This window comes from Protopterus annectens, chromosome 1.part0 (assembly GCF_019279795.1).
Source record: "Protopterus annectens isolate FY-2018-M chromosome 1.part0, PAN1.0, whole genome shotgun sequence".
In the NCBI taxonomy this organism is placed as follows: domain Eukaryota; kingdom Metazoa; phylum Chordata; order Ceratodontiformes; family Protopteridae; genus Protopterus; species Protopterus annectens.
The window spans coordinates 344130630-344149333 of NC_056725.1; positions in this window are offsets into that span (position 1 = coordinate 344130630).

Consider the following 18704-nt stretch of genomic DNA (forward strand, 5'->3'; position numbering starts at 1 on the left):
TCCAGAGAGCATCCTTGCATTACCAGGCTATAATTCATACCACACCTTTCAGCCTCCTAACCTGGACCGAAACACTAAAGGCGGAGGTGTGTCCATATTCATTAAGGATATTTACACCTCCAGGCTAGTTGCTCAGCATAATGCTTCCAAGATTATCCAAGTGCAACTAACTCTGGGCTAGATCGCAATCCAAATTATAACATGCTACAGATCCCCCACCATGCCCCAGGATTCCCACTCCTCATTTCTTGATGCAATGGAAAATATTAGGGTACAACCTAACACCCTAATAATGGGCGATTTCAACTACCCCACCATTAACTTGGAAAACTACTCATGTACCAACTCTTTTGCTCAATGTTTTCTGGAATTCATAAATTCCAACACCTTGGATCAACTTATCCACACCCCCACCAGGCACTAGTGGCAGCAATATCCTAAACCTGATCATTACCAACATGGGTGACCAGTGTTCCACACCAGAGGTCAATTCCTCATTGGTCAGATCTGACCACAAGCTAATCACCCTAGACATCCACATCCTGCACCCACCCTCCATTAGGAAATCACCATAAAAAATGTCTCCAAAGCTAATGTCACACTTCTTAAGACAGAAGTGGCAAACGTCAGGACACCCATGCAGATGGACAGTAGAGGTACGGCTGCTGAATCCTACACAAATGCACTTTATAAGCACTTACATGAGTGTATGGATCGTGCTATCTTTAACAGAACCAAGATGCTATCCTCCAAAAAAAGGAAGCCAATCTGGTGGCCCCCTGCCATAAACAAACTCTACAACAGAAGAAAGAAACTGCTACAAAAAAAAGAGTAACATCACATAATTGGAGGAACTCCCTGGTCAGCCTCAGTAAGAAGCTGAGATTCCTCATAAAATCTTCCAAAGCTAGTTACGAAAACAAAATTGCCACTGTTTCTAAAGACAACCACAAATAATTTTATAGCTATGCCAAGAATCTCAATGGCAACACCCAGATCTGCTCTGAGTTACATCACAATGGCACTAAATATACAGAACCAACTGATATTGCCAACATCCTGGCAGATAGGTTCAATGCTAACTTTACCCCCCCTCTCACCCCCTAAAGGGCCCATGTCTATACAGGAAGAATGCAAAGTTCCTGTAATCACAGCTGCGCAGGTAAAAATCACACTCTCCAAAGCCAAGAACACAGCATTCATGGGACCTGACAACATCCCAGGCTGCATTCTACACGAAGTACAGAACAAACTGGCACCCCACCTAAGTACCATGTTCAATCATAGCCTCACCTCAGGCTTTGTGTCCACTGAATGGCGCACAGCAACGGTTATCCCACTCCACAAAGGGGGATCTACCATGGACCCAGGGAACTTCTGCCCCATTAGCCTGATGAGCCTGGTCTGCAAGGCCATGGAACGTATCATCATGGAACTTATAAACAAAGACATTGGTAATCTCCAAACTCTGGACCCCATTCAGTTTGGTTCGTAAAAGACAGATCATGTCTCCTAAACCTAATAGACTTCTTTGAAGCAGTCACCAAAGCTGTAGATGAGGGTAAGGTGGTTCACACAACCTATCTAGATCTCGCCAAGGCTTTCGACACCATCCCCCACTCTGGAATTATAGATAAACCCAATAAACTAGGTATAAATCCCTATGTCACAAGATGGGTTGCCAACTGGCTCACTGACAGAACCCACACTGTGAACGTAGCAGAGTCCAAATCAGACTTCAGACTAGTGACAAGTGGAGTACCACAGGGTTCAGTCCTGGGTCCTCTCCTGTTTGGTATCTACTTCTCTGAAGTACTGGCTAATACCGAAGGTCGTTGGCTAATGAAGTTCACACATAACTGCAAACTAGGAGCCATAATCAAACTCCTAATGATGTGGACATCCTACAAAAGGGCCAGACTGAGACAGATACCTGGTGTCAAAGCCATGGCTTCAAGCTCAATGTCAAAAAGTGCATTGTCATCCCTTTTGGTAAAAACTCTGTACCCATGAACTACCACATAGGCGGTAGTCTACTTAACACTGAAAGTGTGATAAAAGACCTTGGGACACAGGTGGACAGTAGTCTCTCCTTTGATAATCACATCACCACAGTAGTCAGGAAATCCTTCTACATGGCACACCTCATCACAAAAAAAAAGATGTAATTGTTCCCCTCTACTCATCATTCATTAGACCCATGATAGAGTACAATGCCCCTTTTGGTATGTACCTCACAAGACATCTACAACAACTGGAAAGGCCGCAGAAATACATCACAAAGAGGATTACCAGCCTCAAACAGATGCCCTACGCAGACTGTCTCAAAAAACTCCAGCTTTACTCCGTTGCATATCACCTACTCAGAGGCGATCTCTGCATAACATACAAAGCTATGTCAAACCCAGAGCTATTGGACATGCTCCACTTAAAGAAATCCTAATCGCCTCCCTGCTACATGGTCTAGGGACCTAAACCTTGTCACTACAATAAATAGAACATGTGGAGGGATAGATTCCAGTCCCAGAGACTTCACATACTCTGGAACAAACTACCTATCTATATCAAACAAAGCTCCTAATTAGCACTCTTCAAGAAAAATCTTGATGACTGGATGGGAAATAGGAAATTCACCCCGGGGATCACTTCTGTGGCTCTGCTCGACAGGGGCACAGGAAAATAATTTTCTTGGGTGGCGAAAGCAAGAGTACCTTTTTGGCTAGGCTTATATAGGCCCTAGGGCCAATAGCCTAGTATCGCCCTATGAACCTATGAACCTTTGTTTGTTTTACTGCTAGCTTGTGTTATACTGCTGGGTATTGTGTTTGGCACTGCAGTTGTGAGGACTTGTCCCTGTCATCAGCGGTAATGGGCAATGGCCACCAGGTCTTACCTCAGCATGCATACATACCGACCACTCACACACAATATGAAACAACAACCAACCTAACACACATATACCTGCATATTGTGCAGATGCTACAACCTATCCTGGTACCTTGGCCACCTCTGTGCATCTGTGCTCCATTGGTATTATACCTACACATACATGTTCCTACATTTCTAAATAGGATTGTGGGGTGGCACACCTGACTGTTATGGCAGGTGTACATTGGATTAGGGGGGCACACCTGATCATTACTACATACATACATAGGGTTAGGGGATGCACACCTGTTTCTGCATTCCTACACAGGATTGGGGGGGCACACCTGACTATTTCTACGTTTCTACACAGGATTGGGGGGGCACACCTGACTGTTTCTACATTTCTACACAGGATTGGGGGGCACACCTGTCTGTTACTACATTTCTACACAGGATTGGGGGGGGCACACCTGACTGTTATTACATTTCTATGTAGGATGAGGGGGCACACCTGACACTTGTACACATTTGCTATGACTGTACTGGTATGTCAGGTACTCCATTTTATTCTGTAGTCTAACCTATCATGCTGTCTAGAGGCATATAAGTGTCCTACAGGTTTTTGCTTTGATTGACCTACATATTAGTTTCTGTCTTCCTAACCTTCAGAACTAACATCCCACTGCCTGACCTGCTGTAGTCTGTCTGTGTAGGCCTGGGGGGGAGGTTACCCATAGGCATTATTCAGAGGACATAGCACAGCCTTTGTTTCTGTTTGTCTACACCTGTCCTGCTGGCTGTGACTGTTGTTGGGCATGTGAATCCCCCTGATTGGCATGTGTTTGTCACTTACCTTGTGGGTGTCCCAGTACTGAGGGTGGTGCTGCAGGGCTGCCTATGTTGGGTGCACATAGTACACTCCCTACACATGGTTGAGCACAGGTAGTGTCGTGTTTGGCATCCCTTTTACTGTATGCGAGAGTCAGAGAGCAGTATTATTCACTGGGTCCATCCTGTGTCAGTGTATGTGCTATGCATTGCCTCTTTGCCAAGGCTAAGGCATACTGGACATGCCTCCTTCTGCCTACTGGGGCAGGCTCAGGTTTTTCCTCCTCTGAGTCACTCTGTGTCTGTGCAGGCCTTGGCAATGATGGGGGACTGTGTGGCCCTTCCCCATGCTGTTCCTACTGCAGCTGTTTCCACAGGATCATATTGTGTAGCATGGGACATACGATGACAATTTGAGTACATGTAGCTGGTGAGTACTGGAAGGCTCTACCTGATGTGTCCAGGCACCGGAACCATGACTTGAGCATCCCAAACACACATTCTATTATAATTCGTGTCTGTGCATGTGCCTCATTATGGAGTTTTTGTTTGGGTGTGTGTGCATTTCTAATGAGTGTCATCAACCACGGCTCCAGTGTGTATCCAGCATCCCCCACTAGATGACCGTGAGGGATGTCCCCATTGGCAAATCTCTGGTATGGCTGCGTCAGATGCCAGATGTGGGAATCATGATAGCTTCCAGGGCAGCCAGCACACACATTCATTATTATGCCCTGGGCATTGCACATGACCTGGCAGTTGATGGAGGGGAAGCCCTTGCGGTTGATGTAGACCCTGTCCCACTCACTGGGTGGTGCTTTGATGCATATGTGCATGCAGTCTATAGCACCCACTACCTCAGGGTATTCTGCTATTTGGTGGAACAGTTGCATATTGCTGGGCAACACCTCACGGGTGTTGGAGAAATATACGTGCTCACCAGCATGTGCTGACATGGCATCCAGGAACTGGTAGAGTACCCCGGATGCAGATGCCTGTGAGATCCCTATCATATCCCCAGTTGGGCTTTGGAAGGTACTTATAGCTAGTATTCTTAGGCATACACATACCTTGGTATCCACTTGGATGGGTTCCCCTCTGTTAGTTCTGTATGTCAGGCGTGGCTAGCACAGCTCAACAATTTGCTGTAGGAGGTCCCTGTCCACCCTATAGTGCTCCACTTTCTCCAGCTCATGTAGCCTCTGGTAGGTAACCCTGGGTCTGTACACTCTCCTCCGTCTCATCACTGTGGGTTGGTCAACAGCATTCACATCCTCACCACTCTCAGACTCTTCCACAAGTTGTTGTTTGATAGCTATTGCAGCCCCTATCATTTTGTTGTTTTGTCTGTTAAAACTTCCCCGCTTGTATACACCGGTGGTGAAGAGTATGGGCAAAACCAGAGTGGAAGGTGTTTGCATAGTTTATAGTAGTGTTCTGGGCTGGGCTGGTCTGCTGCCTGTGTAATTGGCTGATTCTGATACATTTCACCTGCCAGTTATGCTAGTTCTCCTTGATTAACTTCCTACTACTGTTTTCCCTTTCCATTGCCTTCCTGTTTAAGCCCAGGGGTGTGCCGCACAAACACAGTACTCAAATGTACACAGAGCTGCTGTTTCCTGGTTTACCTTTTTTTTTTCCTTCTTTCAAATGTGCAACACGCACACCCACTTAGGCAATGTAAAGAGTGCTAGGCAGACTCAGACACATCCCCTTGCCTAGCTGTGCTTAGCTAGTTGCAAACCTGAGCCACAGGGCTCCAATCCGCTAACAGTATGCCTGACACACCCTCCTATGATGTCAGCTAACTCCTAGGCTTGCACCAAGCTATTCCTGCTCTTACACTGTTGGGAGCTGACTAGCATGCTGGGAAAATCTGGGATTCACTATCATTCCCTTCATTTGCATAGGATTGCTTGCTAATGCATAGTTACATGTCTCACACTGAGCCTCCCCCCTTAGCAACCACTACTCACTGCCCACCATTGATTTTAATGGCAGAATAGTGATTTTAGTTAGAATGCTTATTTTAGGTTTCTTTTCTTATCCCCCCCGATTCCATTTGCTCGCCGCTGACCTACTCTTAAACAGCCGAGATTGAAGTTGATTTCTTTATTTTTTCAGCTGTTTTCAATGCCACTGGCCTTATACTTGACCATTGGCATGCTTCCTCAATGATATGCACCCTTTATTTGGAGCTGTCACGGCTACGTTTTGGAATTTGCAGAAATGTACTCGGTTACTAACATAGTACATTTCTACAGATTACACTAGTTCTGCACAGCCGGTTTCAAGCTTCCTGGATCACAAATTCACCTCATTTTTATGGATTTCTCCTGTAAAAGGAGTAATTTGCATACAGGGGCTGAGTCCATGAAGGACTAGTACAGGAGCGCTCATGCACGCCCCTGCAAGCTATTCCTGGATTGCACAGCAGACATATTGCCTACTAGAGCTCCTGCACTAATACTGCACACCGTGCAAGGCTTGCAGAATCCGGGGATTAATTTTATGATGAGCATGTGCAGGTCTAGGATTGGTTAAGATGTTATTTAAGCACTGGTTTAATACTACTGAGTTTGGCCGAGAGTTTTGTTTGTGTGGGGATACTATTCTACAGTCCAGCAATGTATTAGGAGTAGCGCAAATCTCCTGCAACATTATTTGACTTATTTGTAAGTAATAATAATTTGTTACTAGAATGGAGGTCCCTTGCTGGACAGTAGGGCAGTAATACGTTTTGTTGAGTAGGACATTTTTCTGGATGATGAATGAGTTTGTGTGCCTCATTTAGTTATTAATAAGTTAGGTGGTTGTGTAGTTCAAGTCAGTTTAATTGCTTTAGGCTATGACAACGGTGGGTCCTATGAGGGAGATTGGTAGCAAACTTAGCTATTTTATTGTAGCAGGAAGCAAGTTTCTTTCTTTGAGTATTGTTTAAGTTTGTTAGGATAGGAACAGCACAAAAGAGAGTTTGCAATAAGAAGGTGGTGGCTAGAGTTTTTCTTGCATTATCTGTAAGGAATCCATTGTTATGAAAAAACAAACCGCCCAAACTGCACTTCACCAACGGCAACCTGGATGACAGAACAGCAGATTTATTAAAATAAGCACAACTTTACCAGTCAATATTAGCACTCTCGCCTTACAATTAAAACTTCTTCAGATATATACAACAGAGCAAGTATTCAGCTTAAAAAGACCAGTGAAGTCACATGATACAGGACATAATGAACAAATAAGAAGGAAAGAGAGGCAAAGCAATTTAAAGTGATAGGCAGAAATTGCAAAGGAATTACACAGAATACCTGCACAAACCATGAAACTAACACAAAATATAGCAATATATATTTTGTGTCAGTTTCATGGTTTGTTCGGATATTCTGTGTAATTCCTTTGCAATTACTTCTGTCATTTTAAATTGCTTTGCCTCTCCTTTCCTTCTTATTAGTTCATTGCGTTCTGTATCATGTAACTTTACTGGTCTTTTTAAACTGTGTACTTGTTCTGTTGTATATATCTGAAGAAGTCTTAAAAGGAATCCATTGATCCTAAAAAGGGAGCCTAGCCTCTGGTGTGTAGATCTATTAGTGTGCAGTATATGCTGGTCATATCTGAAATTGTCATCTGTTATAGCACCTAGAAATTAATTGTGAGTTACAGTTTCCATGACAGTTTTTTTTCCTGACTTTATGGTAAAAAATTGCTTTTGAGTTTGCAAATTGTTGAGGTAAAAAGCATTAACAGTTTTTTTGGGGGAGGGGTGAGTAGGAGGTTTGATTCTTTGAGCCAGGTTTCTACAGAGGAGAAAGATCTTTGGGTAATGTCTTGGAGCTTATTTACTTTTGAGGCAGCACATATTAATTTTGAGTAATCTGCTTACTGAACTAAACTTGCATGATGAGTGGAGGTGTTGAGGTCATTATTAAATATATTAAATAGGAGAGGCCCAGGACAGAGCCCTGAGAGACACCTGTACGAACTGGTTGAAAGTATTAGTAGATTTGTTGCCATTTAATGGCTTGCTGCCTTCCAGATAGGTCACTAAGAAACCACAACAAGGACTATTATGAAAGTCCTGTTGAGGAGAGTCAAATGGGCAGTTGCTGGTGTGAGACAGTATCAAATGCCTTTGGCAAGTCTAAAAATACTGTGAACACAATCAGACCATTGTTTCTATGTTGGTTTATTATGTTGGTAAAATGTACTAGTAGTGCAGTAGTGGTTCATAGGTTCGTACTAGGCTATCTGCCCTAGGGCATTTATAAGCCTTGCCAGAGTGTGTGTGGCTTTCACCACCCCTTAGGATGAGAATACCATGCCCTTTTAGGGTTTAGTTTACTGTGCTTCTGTCTAGTAGTGACACAGAGATGACCCCCGGAGTAAACCTACGATCTTCCATCCACTCGTCAAGATTTCTCTTGAATAAAGTCAGTGAGGGGCTCTGCCTAACATGGACTGGGATTCTGTTCCAGAGTGTAGGGAGCCTCTGGGTTGTGAATCTGTCCCTCCAGCACGTCCTATTTATTTCTGTGTTGAGGTTTAAGTCTCTTGCTCTCATGGCTCTGATGGATTTGGATTTTCTGAGGTGGAGCATGTCCATTAATTCCGGATTGGACATGGCCTTGTAAGTCAGGCACAGATCACCTCTGAGTAGACGGTATGCGACTGAATAGAGCTGGAGTTTTTTCAGTCGGGCAGCATATGACATATGTTTAAGACCCTTTATCCTCTTGGTGAGGAACTTTTGGGGTCTTTCCAACTGCTGCAGGTGTCGGGGGAGATACATCCCAAATGGGGCATTGTACTCAATCATTGGCCTGATAAGAGAAGAGTACAGGGGCACAATGACCTCTCTTGATCTAGATGTGAAACCCTTCATGATAAGGTGGGTAGTATAGAAGGTCTTCCTAACCACTTTGGCAATGTGAGTGTCAGATGAGAGGTTACTGTCAACCTGGGTCCCTAGGTCCCTGATTACCTCTTCCGTACTTAATGGATTACCACCTATGTGGTAATTTGTGGGTACCTTGTTTTTCCCAAAGGGTATGACTATACATTTTTTGGCGTTCAGCTTAAGGCCATGGCTCTGGCACCAATTATCCATTTCTATGAGGCCTCTCTGAAGGATGTTTGTGTCCGCTGGAGTATCAATTATGGCGCCCAGTTTGCAGTCATCTGCGAACTTTGTCAGCCACAATCCACCTATGTTTGCCTGTACCTCGGAAAAATAAATGCCGAACAAGAGGGGTCCCAGGACTGAGCCCTGTGTGACTGGCTTAGAGTCTGACATAGCTCCAGCAACTCTGACCCTGTGGGTTCTGTCCTTGAGCCAGTTTGCAACCCATCTTGTGACATATGGGTTTACATTTAAGCTGGTGAGTTTGTCTATGATGCCCGAGTGGGGTATTGTGTCAAAGGCTTTTGCAAGGTCAAGGTAGGCTGTCTGAGCTGCCTTACCCTCATCAATGGCCTTAGTGACTGTTTCAAAAAAGTCGACCAAGTTCAAAAGGCAGGATCTGCCCTTGACAAAGCCAAATTGGGTAGGATCCAATGTCTGTAGGTCCCCAATGTCTTTGTTTATGAGTTCCATAATGATCCTCTCCATAGCTTTGCAGACCAGGCTCGTCAAGCTTATGGGGTGGTGCTCTGCTGTGGCCTAAAACCATGTTGTGTTTCTGGGAGTAGGTTATTTGTGGTTAGCTATTGCATCAGCTGCAATTGGTCTGTTGTTATTACACTCTGCACATGTTCTGCCTTTGTGTAGTGATATGATTTAGGTTTTTTTTCCACAGTGATGAGGCATATATTTTTGCTATGGACCTATTAATTAGTATGGACACACATAATGCTATGACTTCTGCAGCCATTTTAGGTAGTCTGATTGTAGTTAGTCTACAGTTAAGGAAGTAGTTTTTAGTTTAATGAGCAACTTCCTTATGAGCAAGGTAGGTACTGGACTAAGACTGAAGAAATGTCGGTGCTTTTGATTAGACAGGGGTAGAGAGAGGTAGGCAGATGTATTAGTGTCTAAGAGAGAGATAATATTTATTGTATTAAGTAGGAATTAAACTTTGTAGGGACGGAGGTTGCCATATTCTCTGTTTTTGGAGAGGGAGTGGTGGTCTTGCCAGGGTGGAATAGTTTATTTATGATGACCAAAAAGTTTTGGGCTGTTTGTATGTTTTTCATGTAGGTTGGTATAATATCAGTGCTTATCCTATTTGAAATGGAGTTTATAAGGTTTATAAGATGTCTAAATTGCTGGAAGGCATTCTGAGTTCTATTTTAATACTAATTTTTCCAGGCTTTATCCCTTTTTATCATGATTTATTTTTGTTTCTTTTGCCATCCATGGTGTGGGGTCAGACATTACTCTTTTATTACGTACTGGTTCTAGATTTTATTATTTATTTATTTATTTTACATTTGTTAACCGGGAGAGTCCAACTGGATACATGTCCATTTTCAGCGGAGGCCCAGGGAGAAAAGCTCCAGGTACATAACAGACATATGAACATTGTTAATGCAAAAAAAGGAAGATAGTTGAGTTCTAAATACAATATAAAGATACATCACATCTTGGGAAAAAAATATCAGCAGCATATAAAAAACAAACATAGGTCAGTGACAAAGGTGAGGTGCCTTGTTAAAAAGCGGTTAAGGATAGAGAGGTAAGAGAAGGGTAAATGATAGTGGTTAATCAGGTTTGGAACAGGGACATTGCCAGAGAGTATTGAGATGGGGTTTAAGCTTTTTTTTGAATTGTAGGAGTGAAGGTTCTGAAGTGAGCATGGTCGGTAGGGAGTTCCACATTTTACCTACAAAGTTTGAGAATAGAGAATCCCCAGCAGAATTATTAGCTTTGGTAGTTTGAGCTAAGATCTTATTGGAGGAGCGTAAAGATTGCAGGTTAATATAGGGGTGAATGATGTTTTTCAGAGCTGGTGTTTTCTCTGGGTGATACAGTATCTGGTGAGCCGTTTTGAGTTGGTTGAAATGGAGTTGGCTGGAAAACTCTAACCACCCTAGTTGCTTCAAGTTAGTGCAGTGGTGCGTTCTAAAGGTGGAATGTGTGGCAAATCTAGCTATGTGATTGTAACAAGAAGCAAGTTTGTTAAGGGTTGTCTTGTTTAGGTTTGTAAAAAGGGGAGGCATAGAAAAGAGTTGATAGTAGGTGTGTGCTGGCAATTGTAATTTTAGCGTGAGGAGTGAGAAAGTGTTTTACTTTATAGAGAGAGCCAAGCTTTTATTGACGGTTTTGATGGTTAGATTGAAATGGGTGTCAAATTTAAGGAGTTATCAATGGTAACACCTAATAGCTTTGTGTGAGCTTCTGGTGATATAGTGATTCCATTGGAGGATGTAATAGAGAAGGTGGGGGAAGAGTCTTGTTAGTGGGTGAGAAAGTAAGTAGTTTTGTTTTGTTGGGGTTGAGAACTAGTTGACGACTTGAGAACCATTTTTCTATTAGGTTGAAGGTGTCTTGGGTTGAAGCAGTGAGGTCTGCCAGGTTGGAGGCAGTGCTGATGATAGTCGAATCATCTGCATATTGAATGCATGTGGCATGGGGGGTGATTGTGGGCAGGTCATTAACAAAGATGGTGAAGAGAAGAGGGCCGAGAATAGATCCTTGGGGAACTCCAAGTGTAACAGGTAGGCATGTGGATAATTTGTCCTGCCATAGAACAGCCTGTTGCCTATTGAACAGGTAGGATTGGAACCATTTCAGCGTGGAATTGCTGAGTGATAGTTTTTTTAATGTATGGAGGAGTTGAATGTTGTTCACCATATCAAAGGCCTTGGAGAGGTCTAAGAAAAGAGCAGATTATAGTTTATTATTGTTTCTGAAGTTATTGATGGTATTAGAAAAGGATAGTAGGGCTGATGTGGTACTGTGATTTGGCCTGAAGCCATGTTGGGAGTTGGCTAGAATTTTATTTTTGGTGAGGTGTTCCATCAGTTGTTTGTGGACACACTTTTCCATAATTCTGGCCAGGGGTGAGAGTATAGCTATAGGTCTGTAGTTGGTTAGCTCTAGTGAGCTACCACCTTTATGGAGAGGAATAATGTGGGACATTTTCCATATGGAGGGGATGAAGGCTTCTGACAAGGTACAGTTTATGATTATGGAGACGGGATAGGAAATGGCCTCAGCTGCTTTTTGCAGAAACTCAGCTGGGAGAAGGTCAGCTGCTAGCTTAGTGGGTTTTAGTTTTTTAAGAAGAGATGTTATAGAGGATATGGGCACTGGATCAAAGGTAAATAGATGATCTGATGTAGTTGTAGTATTCTGCTGGCATGGGTAGTGGAGTGGGCTGGTTGTTTGTTTGAATTGTGTGGCCAGGGATTGTATAGTTTCTGTGAAGAAACTATTGAATGTGTTAGCAATGTTTACAGGGCACTGTTGTTTGCAAGTTGTTGGAGTGGGGGTGGTTGTCTGGCCTGGGTGCAGGACCTTGTTTAAGCCTGCCCAGAATTTTTGTGGATTATTAAGGTGTTTGTGTTGCAGGCGGAGGAAGAAGTTTTTTTTATCATTTAAGATAATTCTTTTAGTTTCATTTCTAAGTTGCCGGAAGGTTTGGTGGGAGTGTGGGTCTTTAGAGGTACGCCATGTGACCCACATCTTGTTTCTAGATAGGATTTTGGATTTTGTTTCCTTAGAGAGCCATGGTGCGGTTTTGGTTTAAGTTCTAATGGACCGTATTGGAGCATGGGAATCTAGAATCTTGAGGAAGGTGGTGTTGAAGTAGATAACTGCCTCTTCAAGAGGAAGAGTCTTGAGTATTGTCCAGTTGTGGGCTTTAAGTTCAGTTTGAAAAATGGAGGCGTTGAATTTATTATTGTTCCTGAATTTTTTTATGGTTGTAAGAAGGGGGGTGATTTTCTTGAATTTGATAACATAGGTGAGTAAGTGATCACTCATGTCCTCTGGGTGAGTACCTGGTTAAGGTTTGTAAGAATATATTGTTAAAGTGTTCTACAACAGTATCTATTAGCACTGTTCTTAGTACATTCTTGTTATATTGTTTTAGTGTGTCATTGAAAATATATTTGCTGAAATAGGTTGTATTTAACATGTGATTATATATAATATGTTAATCTACTTTATGGTGAATTCTAATAGCATATGTTGGTATGTGGTCACTTATGCTATCTGAGATGCAGACTACTTTTATCAGTTTGTCTGGTTTGTTTGTAAGAATCCAGTCTAATGTTGAGTGTCTCCCTGAAGTTTTATTGATTCTAGTAAGCCTGGTTATTAATTGTCTGAAGTTGTACAGGTTTATGGATTCAGTGTGGGTAATGAAATTTATGAATTGCCAATCTATATTTAAGTCTACAAGTGTTACAGTCTCATGGTCAGTTTGTTGGAACATCCAGTACAGGATGCTTTAAGCAGTATCCATGTTATTCCTTGGTAGTATATAGATTGCTATTAAACATATAGCTTTCCTATTTTTGATTTTTAGGAGTGTTATTAGAAGTTTGTCATTGTTACATTTGGGTGTTTCCTGTAGAAATAAGGTGATGGTTAGGAAATTTTTATAGATGATTGCTACAGCACCGCCTTACTTGTTTTGTCTGTCATGCCTCAGTATATTGTATCATGGGGGGAGGGGTGATCTCATTATAATTTATTTCTTTTTTTAACTAGGTTTCAGTAGCTATGACTATATCAGGAGTGTATGTGGCAAGGTAGAGATGTATGTCATGGATTTTATTGCATATACTTCTTAGGTTCATATTTAGTAAGGTGAGTTTGGGTTCTGTTTTTTTTTTTTTTTTTTTTTTTTTTTTTTTGAGATGTATTAGGTGACTTGTTTATTTTGGGGTTGGAAGTGATGGCTTTATAAACAGTTGGAAATGGGTTGGGGTGAATATCTCTGTTAAGCTTTTATACTGATATTTTACAGAGGGAAGAGTGTGGCCAGTTATATTTTGGTATTGGTTTGGTAGTTAATTGTAAACTTAGATACTTAGTTTTGAGGTATTTATAGATAAATCAAATATGGTTTATTTATAGAGATGGAGTTTTATGGAGAAAGACAGTCTGGGTAGATGTTGAGGATTGGTTGAAGTTCTGAGTATTTTAAGGAGGTGGATTTGTTAATTGGTGATGGAGGCTGATAGAGTGAGGAGTAATAGTTAAATCATCTGAGTTAGGGGCATCTTATTTAACTTGGGTTTTATCTTTGTTGTAAATTAGGATTAGAAAATGACAGGAGGGTAATGGGTTGGTTGTAAAATTGTAATTTGATAGTTATAGGGGGCAAGGATTAAGACATTTTGAGAGAGAGTAGGTGTTACTATAGGGAGTAATTCTATGGATTGTTTTTCTTCTGGAAGTAACTGATGGTATTGGTTTTAGGAATATGTGCGTGGTACTATGGAAGTATGACTGTAGAATAAGAGGGGGTGGGGAGGAATTGAGGGTAGGGTAGGGGAGTGGATGAGCCCAAGCGTTAGCAAGGGTGAATGAAATGGGTTGAAAACTTTGCAAAGAGACAGAGGAAAAAAAACAATCAGTGACAACTTAAGTAGCCACAAATCTGCTGACTGAAGTAAGTAAAAGGAACAATGTAGTTTAAAAGGCCCCTGTGCTTGTAGATAAAAGTCTAGATTTTGTTGCTCTAGGACACAGTTTTACTAGGAGGGTTAGTGCAATATCACCTTGACCTGACTAATGGTGATAACAGTAAATAATTGCTCTTGACTGCTTGAGGATGGGGAGTATGCCCTTTCCCCAATGTTATGCAATGTTTTATATTCAACTTTTTAAGCTTTCAGTGATTAGGTCTTTTAAATAAATTCAGTAGACCCAGTACAGAGATCTCTGTTTAAATGTTTGAAGTTTTAGAACTTGGATCATATGGTTTCAGCCATATGAAATTCTAAGTACTGAACTTCGATCATTTAACCACCTAATCATGAAGGGATTCACATCTAGATCAGGGGAGGTCATCGTGCCTCTTTACTCATCCCTCATCAGGCCCATAATTGAGTACAATGCCCTTTTTGGGATGTACCTTACCAGACACCTGCAGCAACTGGAAAGACCCCAAAAGTACCTCACCAAGAGGATCAAAGGGCTCAAACAGATGCCATATGCTGCCCAGTTAAAGAAACTCCAGCTCTACTCAGTGGCATACCGCCTGCTCAGAGGCGATCTGTGCCTGATGTATAAAGCCATGTCCAACCCGGAATTAATGGACATGCTGCACCTCAGAAAATCCAAATCCCATCGAGCTACGCGCTCAAGAGACTTGAACCTCAGCACTGAAATAAATAGGACATGCTGGAGGGACAGATTCATAACCCAGAGGCTCCCTTCACTCTGGAATAAAATCCCAGTCCAGGTTAGGCAGAGTCCCTCATTGACTCTCTTCAAGAGGAATCTTGATGAGTGGATGGGAGATCATAGGTTTACCCCGGGTATCACTTATGTGTCACTGTTAGACAGAGGCAAAGTATACTAACCTTGAAAAAGGGCATAGCAAAATTAATTTAAAATGGGTGGCAAAAGCCAAACACACTCTGGCTAGGCTTATAAATGCCCTAGGGCAGATAGCCTAGTATGAACCTATGAACCTATGAACTAGGACCCATTTAACCCTATTCATGTTTATTTTATCCACTTCTTTTATATCTTCAAAAAATCTCCTTTGCATCTTTTGCCTAGAACTTTTTTTACTCTTTTACATTTCAAAAACACATGTTCCATATTTTCTTCTTCTTGACAATATTAACATATTCTATCACTTTCCTTTTTTGTATGGCATATTTCCTTTTACTGGCAATTTGTCTATTACCAGCCTCCACAAAATATCTTGACATTCTACTTTCTGTTTACACCATTTGCTTCTTATTTTTATAGCTTATTTTATCTGTTAGATTTTCCAATGGTTTTACATAGTAATCTTTTATCATTACATTCTTATACAATACTTTTCTATCTTTTTCTATATCATCAAGTTTTATTTCCCACCCCCAAAAAAATAATAATTTTCTTGGTTACATTTTATTTTTGTACTTATGCATTTGTGTCCTCTTTTACACTTTTTTACCATATCCCAAAATTTATCATACTTATATTTATGCAATTTTACTACTTATCTCTCATCTTTTTCATTTATCTACTTTAACACTTTGTGCAAATTTAATGAAACAGCATATACCACTGGATTAATTAGCTATAAACCTCCTTCTTTTTTATTTACATATAAAGCTCTTCTTTTTACTGTGTTTTATCTAAAAGCCTATATAAATGAAAAAAACTGTATGCAATAATTCCTTTTCAAATACTGTTGCCAACATAAATGCATCTGCTAAGTATGCTATTTTTCCATCAGTAATGAATTTATCAAATAAGCCTTTTTCTGGATAATTTATATGTTCTCGAGAAAAGGCAGGTTTGTTGTATTTCTTCAATTGTTTTTTCCCATTGAATTCTACTTATATCTTTGTTTCAAATGTTATACCCAACACAGAAATTTCATTCAGTTTAAAATATGTACCCTCTATCATTACTGCATTAACTAAACCTTTACTTTCCTCTTTATTTAAAGCCATTCCTATCACATCTAAACATTAATTTGTACTAATTATTACTTTTTATGCAAATTGTGTTTTTTTCCAATTATTATAATGTCATCTGCATATGTTAACAGAACTGGAATTCTTAACCCTTTGAGTTTCATATACCTAACCTCCCTCATTTTGTAACAACTCATTGGACATCCCTGTCTTACACCACTCTTGATATGTACCTCTTGGCTTCAGCAGACATTTACAAGTGTTTTACTTTATTGTTACTATATGCTGACATGCATGATTTCCTAACTTTCTTACCTATATATGTTCTCAGTTGTATCAAATGCCTTATTAAGGTCTCCTATCATGATTTTTATGTCTTCTTTTCTATTGATAATATAATCCACAATTTTTCTATCATTGATATTTCTTGGCAACCCTTCCCCTTTATACTGTATTATCATCTTCCATAATTTTTTCCATTTTAGTTTCAAACCTCTTTTGTATTATTTCCATAAAGATTGTATAATAATTATTCAGTACTGTCTGCAGTGTTTTATTTGCCTTCTATCTTACTTCTGCTATATGAATCGAAGTGTAAGAATTGATTAAACTGTAATATACTGTAATTAACTGGAAACAACTGAAATGAGACTGAAACAAAAGTCTTTATCTGTTAATTACTCAAACTCGTGCTGAACACTTGCCAGGCTCTCCTTTATGGGCCAAGTCTTGTGTACTTTTCAGAACTAATTCTCCAAACACTGTAGTTTATTTAATGAGGCTTTATTAGATGTTCCCAATATCCAAATACTGTCTTTATTAACAGTGCTGATAAACAATAACAGTCTGCAGAAATGCTGGAATGCTGGTTAGTAATTACAGTGCTGCTAAATATTTCCAAAGTTTCTGCACATGTCTTCGGATTGTCCTGAATAATGTAAACTAAAAGTCTTTATCTGACCTGTCTTCTGTACTCAGACTCAAGTGTCTGTATTGTAGTTTAATCTTTTCTGTAATGTCAGGTCAAACGAACAAACTAACTGACTTTCCCAACTGTAACTGAAGTATATTTAATAATACCAAAAGCCCATAATACCTTACATGCATTTTTAGCCTTCATAACCTTGGTTTTTCAGGTCTGGTCTTAATCAAACATTCCATTAAGGCACATTCTGTAGCTGGCAAGATTGTATCTTTCCCTTGAGAAAAGAACATTCAGTATTTCTGTATTTCCTGCACACTTTGTGCTTCTCTTTTCTTTCTAATAAACTGTCTTTCTCTGAAACTGAATGCATACTTGTTTTAACTTTTAGTCTGTATAATGCCTAGTAATTATAGCAACCTAAAGTCATTAGTTGCGTATGTTTTTTTCATCCATTTCCTTTATTTTTTCTTTTGTACTTATCCCTTTAAATGTTCTTTTTCTGCCTTTTACCCCTTTACGAATATGTCTTTTCTTGTATTACCTCCCAATTTATGCCTTCTTCATCACTTATTTAGAACCTTTTTCTATGTCCTCTTTATTATGTGTTTTCGTCTAATTTTTCTTCTATTTATAACACTTCTAAACTTTTTTCCCTTTGTTAATTTATTTCTCCTTCTTTCTCTTTTTCCTTACTCTTATTTTCATTTTTGCAATCCATCATAAATGTCCAGTTATGTTAAAGTTATAACATCTCAATTCATATTTTTGCATAATGTCCCATTTACTCACAAATGTAACATTTTCTTTTGTCGCAGTTACTTATCAAATGTACTTCTTTTCCCCAAAACAAACAAAAATATGATTTGGGCTGTCCCCAGTATTTGACAACACCACCATTCCCCCCCTGGTATATGTATTTTATTTTCTCTTTCTATTTTTTAACATATTACAATCCCGTCCACAAGTCCTTAAACCTGTTTTTCAGTAAACTTTTACAATATCCAGTACTTCTCAACATAAACTTTTCAAATGTGCTTTCAAAATTTTTCTTTCTACTTCTGTTCAAAATTGTACAATGAATTGTATTTTTTGTTTCTCTGTTAAATGCTTTTATCATACAAAGATTCCATGGGTTACAGTCTTTCTTTTTCCATATTTTCCAATTAAATTTTCCATTGGAAAAAAAAACAGTCTCAAATATAATGTCACAAAATGTCTCTTTGTTAATAACAATAAATGGTCTTACCTCGTGTCCTTTTACACCCAAAGGACCTATTCAATTGTTCCATACTTCATACCTGTCAAGTTCTTTGTCTTGCTTAGTTCGAATCCTTACCACATACTTCTGCTTTTCATTTCCCTCTGCCTTCTTTTCTGCTACTCCACTTTTGCCTTCTTTTACTTTCTCTCCATATGTTTTCTTTTTGATCTTACCACTATTCCTCAGGATTGTCTCTGTAGCCTCCTTTTCTATTTTCTCCATAATGTCCCTCTAGGAAACATCTCCTTCATTTTCTGGCTCACTCTGCACCATCATTTCTTTAAG